This window comes from Parasteatoda tepidariorum, chromosome X1 (assembly GCF_043381705.1).
Source record: "Parasteatoda tepidariorum isolate YZ-2023 chromosome X1, CAS_Ptep_4.0, whole genome shotgun sequence".
NCBI lineage: Eukaryota > Metazoa > Arthropoda > Arachnida > Araneae > Theridiidae > Parasteatoda > Parasteatoda tepidariorum.
This window is the reverse complement of record NC_092214.1, coordinates 77,628,932-77,641,810: the sequence shown is the minus strand read 5'-3', so window position 1 is coordinate 77,641,810 and position 12,879 is coordinate 77,628,932.

Genomic DNA, 12,879 nt, shown 5'->3' with positions numbered 1-12,879 from the left:
AATCTGAATACTTTAACGAAATTTTAAAAAATATAAAGACCAAGAGATAAAAGCTGAATCCAATGCAAAATATGTTATACGGTAATCGTTAAATATTGTTAATAAGCATAATTACTGTCATTTCTTATTTTCTCGCATATTCCGTATTCCTACAGTATTAAGTTCTTTTCTTCAAGTACACTTTAATGTTTTTCAAATTCAGGTATTATTTATTTTATAGCAATTGACTAATGCTTACACAAACTTATAATAATTATATATTTCATTCCTAAAATAACCTTTTTCATCGATTTTTAGCAAAAAAAAAAAAAAAAAAAAAAAAAAAAAAAAAAAAAAAAAAAAAAANGTGAGAGGATCAAACAGAGGAAGAATCCTTCTAGAAAAAAAAAGAGGATGTTTTACTATAAAAAAACAAAGTAAGAGAGTATTGATAGATAACAACTTCGTACTGAAAATGCTTATTAATATATTAAATTATAAAACGCTACGAAAATATCGAGGAAAAGCTTAAAAAAAAACAAAAAAAAAAAACTTTTAAATTTACGGACTGTCATTGAAGTTATGTTAAGTAATCAGTGCTTTAAAGATTTATCGCGTCATTCATTACATGATGAGAAAAAAAAACTTGAGTATCGTAAAATTATGAATTTGAATGTACACTGGTTATCATAAATTAAGGAAAATTCACAAAAATCGCGATAACTCAAGAAATTACACATGGAATTTTATGAAACTTACCCACAATATACAACACATAGTAAGGTATTAAACAACATAAAAAGAAATTATCAGACATTAATAGTAGTATAGAAATTAGCACATGTATAAAATAAACAAATTGGAAGTATCGGTTTGCAATAGAAAAAGTACCTTTAATATGGAATATGATTGCCTCTAGAAGCAATACAGCACAAACAGCGATGTGTGATGCTTTCAATTATGCGGTCTATCAGTTCAATAGGAAGTGAGAGCCATTGCTCTTGTAAAGCAGTTGCAAGCGTGGCAAGGGTCTGAGGGGGCGGATTGATGGCAGATACACGCCTCCCTAGAGCATCCCAAACGTGCTCGATAGGATTCAAGTCCGGGGATCGAGCTGGCCACTCCATGCGAGTAATTGTTTCCTGTTGAAGATAATCATCAACAATGCGAGCTCTGTGTGGTCTTGCATTATCGTCCTGTAACAGGAAGCAATCACCAATTGCCCCGGCATATGGGCGCACATAAGCATCAAGGATGTTGTCTCGATAAACCTGAGCATTCACGGTTCCCCTTGGAAAGACATGGAGGTATGTGCGCCCTCCTAAGGATATGCCTCCCCAAACACAGACACTGCCTCTTCCGTATGCATCTCTTTCACGGATGTTTGATGGATGATAACGGGTCCCAGGTTCTCTCCATATCAAATAACGTCTACTGTCACTTTCTAGACTAAACCTGGACTCATCCGTAAAGAGAACAGGCCTCCATTGATCTGACGTCCAGTGGACATGTTGTCGGGCCCACTGCAAACGGTCTCTCCTATGGCGTGATGTGAGCGGCACGCAAATGGCTGGTCGTCTCGCATACAGACCACCTTCGTGGAGCCTTCTGCGCACAGTTGACGTTGACACCAACCTTCCGGTGGCTGCAGCAAGAGAGGATCTAAGATGTGTCGGAGTAGCGGTTCTATTCCTGCGTGCACTTAATGTCAAATATCGGTCATCGGCACTGGTCGTAACAGTTGGCCGTCCTTGACTGAACCTCCTAGATGCCGAATCTGTGGTTTGAAATTGCCTCCAAAGTCTATGAACCACAGATGGACTCACATTTAGCCATCTGGCCACTTCTGATTGACTCTGCCCTGCCTCTAGTCTCCCGATGGCTCTCCATCGTAGTTCTTCAGGCAAATGATGCCTAGAGGTCATTATTACGAATTGGCTATCTCAGATTTTCAATGTCGCAATCACAGTAAAATTTGTGTGCTTTCTCTCAAACTTGGACTTTTATGCTCCAGGCAGATGACGTAAGCCGAGTGCAGCGCCACTAATTTGCATATTGCAATTTTACTCAGCTACTCTTAGTGGACAACATATGCAAATTTTGCACGGTTTGGCTTACTTTTGAAAGAGTTATCGCTATTTTTGTGATTTTTCCTTAATTTATGATAACCAGTGTATATTAATCAGTGGACTTATTCAACATAAAAATTGTTTCGACAAATTAAAATTCAAGTACAAAATTTCTGAATTAAAACATAAAACTTCCATTTATAAACCTACGATTTATAAAACTAAACTCTTTAAGAATTGTCGAATAAATCAGCATGGTATTTCAGCCGAATTTTTTAAAATTTTTTACATCGGAGTATACTCTATTGACTGATCATGCAAAACTTGGTAAGAAAATTAAAACAAGTCTATTGATGGAAAATGGTTTCAGTACGATTTACCCTTTTGCAATTGTTATATTTTTCTTCTTTCTTAAAAAAAAAAAAAATTACAAAAATTCATTCATTTAGTTTTTTATAATTTCTAACCTAGGTCACGGGTGAAGGTTGTGAGTTTTTTAAATTTTGATATTCTGTGAATCATTGTTTTTATCGCGACTATTTTACTAAATAATTGTATGGATATCATATTTGTAAGCAAAAAGTGCATATTTGTGAAATCTACAATTCAAGTTAAAACTTGGTTGTTTACGAGCCAAGATGGCGGTTACAAAACGCAGAGCTATTAACGATAAGCAGAGAGCTCGCCGCACTTAACTATACTCAATGGCGGCGTGAAGTTCGCCACGTTGCAAATGAATATATCACAGCCAGACTATTTGAGTAAGTCTAGTAATAAATATTCTAGTAATATATATTTTGTGTTAATTGTATTGATAGAAGTGATTCCCTGATGTGAATTTGAATATTAATTAGTTCCCGCAGTGTACGGATAGTTTGATTATTGATTAACGTGTGAATGGTTGAATCTACCAATTTACAAACTTAGTAGTTAAGAGCGTGCTGAATGGATATTTCACAATGAATTGTGCTGTATAGTGATTGCTTATATTCATATTTTAAGTGAGCGACTTGTTTGTTTGTTGTTATTGGCAAACAGACACTAGATGTTTCCGATTGACATTCTGAACTTGTTCAATTTTCATGGACTCCATTTTGGAATCTAGTGTTATTGTGTCCCTCATGGAGGTAAGGAGTTAAAGCAAGATCATACTTGTCCATAATAAATAAATTGGTCATTTGTTCAGCTTTACGGAAAGAGATGTCGGACTTAGAGGCACCTAGACTAGTAGATCCGGTCACGGGAGACTCATTGTACGAACCACCAACCCTTAAACCTTTGCTCTAAAATAAGTTACACTCACTGCTTTTTAGAGAAAATTGTAGAATTATCAAGGCAGATAAGGATGTTTTGTTTGAACACCCTTTCTGAGCTCATGTCACTGGTAATCACACATATTGCATTGCTACAGGCCAAATAGGACAGATATCAAGAGATAAATGAAACAAAATCGGATCCGATAATAGAAAAGAAATGATATGGCGAGTAAATCCTAAGCGGAGACTGTAAAGAAGGGACACAGCCGCCAATTGGCTGTCCGTGATCGAACGAAGGAACATGTGGCAATAGTCAGACCAATAAAGGAAGGAATTACATCTTATATCCGACCAAACTAGATCTGATCTTTTACAGGGCTTGAACCCGGTAAATCTGAGGATTGAAATCAGAAGGATTGCTAACATAAGTCATGGGGGTGTCCTGATACAGTCGGACACCGAAGAGGATCTCGAAGTATTGAGAGAAGAAATGATGAAACAAGGATTGGCAAAACAGTATACTGTAGGACCTCCTAAAGTTAAAAACCCTACAATAATTGTATTCGGAGTGGAAGATGACATAGAAGAACATGATTTACTGGATGAATTGACAAAGCAAAACGATGAGTTCGAGGAGGGAGATATAAGGGTTAAGACGGCCCATCGAACAAGAGGCGGTAAGAAGAATTGGATACTAGAGATAAAACCAGAGAACTTTGTTAGACTTAAATTCAAGGATAAGCTGAATCTGTTGTGGAGATATAGATTCGAGGAATCATTAAATGTTAGACAATGTTACAGGTGTGCAGCTTTAGGTCACTTAGCCAAGGATTGCAAATCGAGAAAAATATGTAGATGCTGCTCATCGGCCGAGCACACAGGTAAATAATGTAATGAGGAGGAGTCCTGTATACACTGTAATAAGGCCAACGAGAGATACAATTTGAACTTTGATACCAGCCACTCACTCTTTTTAGCTGTTTTAAAAAAGATGACAGCCGATTGATCGGTTTCGCCGATGACATTTTACTTATCTTGAGACACCAGATACTGTATAGATTTGATCTGCTGGCCACCCATTGTCTCATTCATCTCTCAGCCTGGGCCGAGTCAAACAGACTTAGTTTCAGGGATTCAAGAACTAATTGCTTAACCTTCCCTAAGAACCAAAAAAGAATCGGCAGAATCCCACGTATTAAAATGAGTGACAATCATAACCAATCAATTAAGCAAGTCAAAACATAACGGATTGCTTCGATTTATAACTTGTTCTGCTTTTTAACTTTTATCCTGAATTTTAACTTCTAATGTTTTATTACTGTTTTATATGCTTCTGTAAAGTCCTAACATTTATTGGATTTCTGGGTTATTTTATTTTTTTAACCCTTTTACTACTTTAATGGGATTACACTTGTTTTAATATATTTGTATTGATCATTATTTTAGATATTCTAAATTCTTATAATTGTTGTTGATGTAATTTTTAGAGTTTTATGTATGTATCTACTCTCGTATCCCTTAGAAAGGGCGGGTTGAGATACAAATAAACACATAATTTCTAACTTACGGGAGTAAGGATAATGGCATAACAGAGAGAGAGAGAGCTTAAAAAGAAATCACTATAAGTTTAAACGGTTATTTGGTACTCTAAATTCAAGATTCAAACTAAATGGTGGGAATTTTTTATGTTACTTATAACTTCTAAATCAATTTCGGGGTATCACTTTCAACTTTGCAAAAGTATATAAAACATATAAAAGTTATTGGAAAGTCAAATCACATTCAAAAAGTAACATTTTACTAAGACCAAATACAAACAAATAATGGACAAAATAATGGAAACATTTCTATACTTATACATTTTTATCAAGAAATACTTAAAGAATCATTTTATAACTTCAGAAGTGTTTATATCATGCGATTTCTCATGTTGTTGTTGTTCATTTACGTCGCACTAGAGCTGCACAATGGGCTATTGGCGACGGTCTGGGAAACATCCCTGAGGATGATCCGAAGACATGCCATCACAATTCTGATCCTCTGCAGAGGGGATGGCACCCCCGCTTCGGTAGCCCGACGACCTGCACGCGAAATCGAGCACTTTACGGTAGAACAGTTTAACGAGGACCAATACCGCACACCCTCGGTCCCTGCGCAGGCTGATCCAAGTGGTCACACACCCGCACACTGACCGTAGCCAGTGATGCTTGACTTCGGTGATCTGCTGGGAACCGTGTCTTAACGATCAGTCCACTGCGGGACTGCGATTTCTCATACTTATAAATGAAGTTTAAAGCTTTCAGGGACAGACAATAAATTACAAATGAAAAATAGTGTTTTTGAACACCATATTGCAAAAAATGTAGCAATAAATTTGTAACTGAAGTAATTATTTTGGTTATTGTATGTAATAAATTTCAAAGTTTCGTAAGCCTGGCTTAAATATTTATGGAGATATAGACATTTTTATGAAAAAAACAAATTTTTTTTTTTACGTTTTTTTCTTATAACTTTCAAAATATTCAACAAAATTTTAGAAAAATTTAAAATTAGTTTGAAATCATGCAAGATATGAGCAATTGAAGTTGTTCTTTTATACTGCGCATGCAAGGGAAAAGTTTGAAATTTTCTTTCTTCTTAATTTTGTAGATAATCACATTTTGGCAACCAATAAAATACGCACTATACATCTATTATTAGGGAGACCGGAAAGTAATGTCATTACGGTGCATTTGATATTTGTTATCAAGATTTTATTTTTAATCAATAATGTATTCAACCTTGTTAGCAACAACCTTTTTATGCCGGATCGAAAAAAATAAATTGGTTTTCAGGACTAACGGATATTTAATGAGCCGTAACGACATTACTTTCCGGCCCCCCTAATACATTTGGTAATGTTCATACAAAATCTTGCAGAGTTTTAATTTATGACATGATATTCTCGGGGGGAAATTTGAGTTTTGTTTTCAGAAAAGTCAGTCAGCTGTTCTATTTTATCACCCGGAATTGAAGCTATCTGCGTTACGTGGGAAAGAAAGCACTAATAATTGAAGTGAATCTAGTTACACACTTTTTTTTTATGAATCATTTCAGTCAGCACAATTTCTACATTTTCGTCGTATATTTCTTCAAAGAAAGAAGACTTCTTCCAATAATTTTGGATAGTGCATTGTGCCAATGAATATCAACCTACAGAAATCTAATTCGCACGCATTTTTTACATTAACTTCATAAAGATTTATAAGTTTATAATCCAGATAATAAATAATGTTCTGAACTAATATTTTTCGATAGTATCCTCGGAAACATTTTATTAAGCCCAAATCTAATGGCTGAGGAATCGACATACAAATGGGTGGAAAATAATACATTTTAATGTTCTTTAAACTTGGAAGATTGTTTTAAGGAGGGCAGTTGTCAACTATAGGAGCTATTTCCTTCTTCATTTCTTTATCCACATAGAGCAGCCCGTTGTTAAAGATTTCTTCTGTCATTCAGGGTTTCTTGATTGCCTTGTAATCAACTGGTTAACTTTCCAAATGTTTTAAACAATTCTGTTTAGTATATTTTCTAATAACTAACGACTCAAGGCCGGATTAACCATTAAGCACACTAAGCACGTGCTTAGGGCACCAGAGGATAGGGGGGCACCACAAAGCCTAACTAAATGTTCGCAGTAAATTTTTTTTTTTTGAAACATTGATAATAAATTTATTATTTTGAGCTTCCATTTTAAGAGTAGATAACAACCATTTCTAAGTACGAAATTTCACATAATAAAAGAAAAAAAAAACAAAAGATGTTTTGTATCAAAAATTTTCGGTCTTATAATGAAATTAGGTAGTGAATTTCTATGCGATAAAAGCTCTATTTATTTATCCATTACAATGATTCCATAACATACTGCTACGATTCATGTTTACAGAATATTTTTCGCAGTTGTAGAAGTTAATACTCCAGAAATTTGATATTTTTATGAAAAAAAATTTGATTTACAAAATTTTGATGCAATGGTTTGATGATGTAAAAAATGTGATTTTTGATGTGAAAAAACAATCTATGTTGTGCATGTTTGCAGTTTCTGCGCATGTTTTTGTTTATACTACATAAAATATTTGCTTATACTATATTTTTAATTATATTCTCATTGCAACTGGAAAAGAAGTCATCAAATTACGTAAAGGTTGTGTTGCAAAAATTTATTTCAAAAATTTACGTCAAATAATTTTTTTTATTCACTAAATTAAGAAAAAGGAGCTGTGTTTAAGTATCATTTTTCGAAATTTCTTTGTGGAGGAGAGGTTAAATTTAGGAAAAATATGACCACACACTTCGCATCACTTATGATTTTTTTTATCTATATATATCGAATAACGAAATTAGATTTTAAGATTTAAAATATATACTACGTAATATGAATGCAAGCAGCTAGTTTTTGAATAAGGAAAGAATTATAGGTTCCTTAGTCCTTAGAGTCTTGTATAAATACAAATGTTATAAAAGTTGAGCACAAAAAATGTGTAAATTCTCAATGTGAACCGGATGTTCGTTGACATTGAAAAATACGTTAAGAAGAGTACCCATTAAAACTAATTTAATTTTGAAAGCAAATGTAAGAAATAAGTAGCAATAAAATAAAATTTTTAATCATTGAATTTTGTTTAGTGCAAGTAAACTATATTTTGTGCATCTTATAACGAAATTTGTAAAAATTATAATTAAGAAATAAGAAAAGTACTGAAAATTTCAAATTAAAAATAAATAGCAAATTTAAGAAAGATATTTTTATTAATTGAATTTTAAAATATGTTTAATAACTAATAAGGAAAATCCTTAATGATAATGATTATATATATATACAATATATGTGTGTAATTTCATCAACTTTTATTATGATGATAATTTGAACATGTAAATATTTTGAATATAATAATATTATTTCCGTCACTAAAAAAAATTTTAATAGTTGTGCTTAATTTTTACTTGTAGCTCGTGTGTAAATCAGATTGAAATAAATAAATAATTAGTTAAGGTATTTCCATTATCCATTAATTTTTTCTTAAAATAAAAATTGGTCATTCTGCATAAACGAGTGGGAAAAATATTGTTGTTCCCTGTTATTTTATTATAAGTAATAGACTTCTGGGAAACGTTTTCACCTAACCCATTTCAGACCTAAAAGATGATTAATGATGTGCACCTGTGGCACCGAGGGTCCGTTTGTAGGGGGAGGGTACTATTTCCGTAGAGGGATTTTATATAGGGGACAGAATCCTTTTCTCCAGGAAAACAACTTGAAAGAGAAAAACATTTTCCCTTCACCACCGTTTATTTATACTCTCGTTAACATATACCGTTCACCTTTTTTTTTGGAGCCATTTTCGAAAATGTCTGAGTAAAAATATATCAAATCCTCCAGAAATGGTTATCTTTTGCTTTACAAAAAAATTTAATCAAGTTTAAGTTAGTATTGATTTTTTAGTTAAAGTTACTCATCATTAATATAAAAGTGAAAATAAAAAAACCTAGAATTGGAAATCATAATAAAATTTATAAATTTTTTAAACTGAAAGAATTACTTGTCTCCTTAACAGTTTTATACTTAAGTTTATGATCAGTTTTATACTTATAAAAGTTTTAACTTAATTTTATGATAGATTCAAAAACTGTTGAAGTGCCCTATACCAACTTTATGTATGCATTAAATTTAACAAACATTATAATAATTACGCATAGAATAACTGTTGATCCATTGTATCCTTCGCAAATAAAAATAATATATATTTTAGATACTAAATAATGGTAAGTGCAATTACGAAAAATGTCTCGTAGATAAAATGCTTGAGGTATTTTAAATTAATATCTATTATGCAGAATTTATGTTTACATAACTTACCAAAAAAATATTAAGTAATTATAATTTAAGAAATGAGCCTAAACTTTTTTAATTGAATTTTGTTTTTTTACAAATTTATAAAAAATATTTGCATTTAATAGATAATTACATCAAATTTAGAGTATTGATGTTGGAAACATTAATATTTGAAGTTATTGAAGTAACAATATATGGATGTTTTAATTTGCAATCTTTTAATATAGGGTACTTTTAAAAAATGGAACTAATTTTGGTGAGTAACTCATGACAGATGGCTTAATAAAGTTTCATACCATACAATTTTTTTCTTCATATTCTGCAGATTTGAAATATCTACAATAATAAATAAAATAATAGATAAAATCTACAATTTTAAGATAAAAACTAATTGTTGTAAATTCATTATTAAACTATGTTTATTTTTCTTTTAAAAAAAAATTAAAAAAAACTAATATCTAAAGTCACTAAAATACATTAATATTAAAACAGAAAGGAAAAAAATTATAATTATAAAAATTTAACGAATAGAAAAGAAGATTAATAAAGCAATTTAAAAAAAAAAAATTATTTTAACACAGAGTTTTTTATTATAAAACTAAAAATATAAATTTATGAAATTTGGACCAAACTGTACCTGGAACTGTACATAGGAAAATAATTAATAATTTTTTTACCGCGTTAATAAAAAATAAAGATTAGGTAAATACTAAGATTTCGTGCGAAACTACAAAAATTAATCACGAAATAACTATTAAAAACAAAAGAAATTTAATTTTCTTGTAATATATTGAATTTTATTTTTGTTGTACTTATAACTACAAAATTTTATTCATTATTTTTAGTTCTTTCCATTTCATCTAGCTTCTTTTTTTAATTTTTAAGATAATACTATATACACTCATTCGCAATAGACTCGGCAGTAACTACGTAGGAAAATTGCGCTCAACACGAACAAGTAGTGCTGTTTGTCATATTATGTTGCTATGAGGGTCAATAACATAACACATATTAGCAAACAGCCAATTTTTAGTTATAAATTTTCCTAATTCGGGATTTACTGTGTAAATGCATTCTTCAACTTTGTACAGGTTAATAAAAACGTTCTCTTAGTTATCATATGGTTACAATATTACTATACAATCTGTTAAAGAAAAAAAATTGCAAACGAAAGTTGGAACAACTTGAATTGGACATCTAATTAAATAATTTAAATTTTTTATATAACAATCTGTTTGTCGTTTAAAAAAATAAACCTAATAGCCTAGCAGGTTACATTTCAACAAAACAAGTGACAAATAGTACTAATCTTTCAACTTTGATGTTGGAAGCAAGCTATATAAGAGTCAGCCATCGTAAGAAAACCCGAAATACCCCCCTTTTTTTTTTTAATAAAAACGTGATAAATCATTGTTTCAGTTATTATTTGTTAATTAATATGTTATTTATTAATTAATATATTATTTATTATATATATAAATTACTAAGCCAGTCGCCAACTCTTGTAATTGCTTCTCATTCGCCTCATTGCTTTATATTCCTTAAAGACCGATATTTCCTACAAGAGATCGAATATTTTGTTTTCAAAATATACAATCATTTTGTTAACATGTTAATCATAACGATTAACTTGATTTGTAAGGCAATCATACGAACTTGATGAAAAAACTCTACCTAATGAACAGAAAATGAATGATTCAACAACAATTAAAAGATAGGTAATTTTATTTGTTGACGAAACTTATAATAATTTAAATAGGAAACTGTTCTTATCACTATATATAAAGTTTTTTCCCCCCAGCGTATCTTGAAACTTGAAAGTTTTACTGAATTTGGGCAGCAAAACAAAATGTAATGCAAACTTAAAAGTAACAAAAAATTAGCGAAATAAGCTTTCAAAGTCTAAAAAAGCTAAATAATAAGATAAATATTATAAATTTTGTCCTCTTATATTTATTTTCCTCTTTATCTTATAATTTTTATACAACATGTAAGGTTAAATTGAACACCCAAAACAGCGTTACGAATTTTTAGTATATAAAGATTGTATATTAATTTTGTTTAAATACGAGTAATTTTCATTTTCCATCACAGATCAAAAATGGGACGAGATTCTAAATAAATTAGTAATCCTATTCTCTCATTAATTGTGTAACAAATTTTTCCAAATTATCTTCATGCTAATTAGAATTTGCATTAAATTCTAGCTAGTTATTTAATTTTTTTGTAATTAGTTGCATCTGTCCAATATAAATATTTTCAAATTATTAAGAAAATTATTTTTTAAACCGAAGTTATAAATTTAAGATCTTAGATTATTATTATTTTTTCTTTTAATACTTTAAGTTATTTCATTTTACTACTTCATTAATTATATGATTTTGATTTTCAAACAGAAGAATTTTGAAAGCAATTCTACTTCAAATTATAATTAAGTGAACTTCAGCATTTTTTAAACTTAAGGAAACAAGTTTATTTATATTTGAAGTTTCATAAAAATTAATTTGTGATACGATAAAATCTGTATAATACTATCTGCAGCTAATGAAACTTGCAGACATTAAAATTTTAAATTACTAATTGTTTTGTTAGCATATATTTAAAAAAAAATTCTTTACCACATTTAGCCTAGACGAAATATTGTAATAATTTTAGAAAAGGTTTTGTAAAATCAATTTTCTGAAAATAAATGTTCGAAATCCTCTTAATTACTTTGATTTTAAAGTACTTAAGAAATCAATGGCTAAAGCATGAAATAATTATTGCTGATTCGCATAATTTTAATATTAGATCATATTAATTCTATTATTAAAATTTTTGTAATTTTAAGAAAAATTTTATTATTCATAAAAGTTTTAAAAAATCATCACTTTCAAAAAAATAAAAATAAACTTTTTTATTTAGTATACAGTACACCATTTCAACTATTGTGCTATTATAAATTGTTAAAATATCATTTTGTACAGAAAAATAATGTATTGAAATATGCAGAAAAATGAAAAATAAACTATTTTTGAAATAGTAAATGATGTTTGAGCTCATTTCTTGCTTTATTTATTTTTTTGTAATTATTTTAATGCACAAAAATTAAATAAATAAAAATTCTGCATGTTTTCATACTAAAGATCAATGTATTTATTTATTTTTTAACTATAATTAATTTTGACAAAAACATTTTTATGCTATTATTGTAAAATATATTATTGTTATCAAAGCAATATAAACTTCTTGTATTATGTTTCCACTTGAGAATCACGCAATGTTTATAAATAAAGGAAAAAGAGTTGAAAAATATTGTAAAGATTTATTAAAAGATAAGAAAAAAAAAAGAAACATCAGAAATAAAAATTGTGAATGAATTTGCGTAAAATAATAATGCTAATTATTTCGCTTTTGTTACGTTGAATATGTTATCAAGCACGTGAAACGGAAAATAAAGAAATAAACAGTTTTTTAATTGATACTTCTTTACATCACACTTTATAGTGTTCCAAAGCAGTTAAAAATCCCTAACATCATCTTCAACACACTCTTTTCCCTCATGTGTTTTCCCTTTTGCTGAAGAACAAAATTATTTTCTTATCTTTGACTACCACACCTGCTCGACCCCACCCTTTTTTCCATTTTGACAGGTTAGGTTAAAAGAAGTTTAGGGCAAATGAAGGTGGAACCGGTTCAATTTAACCTGATCTTGCTTTCT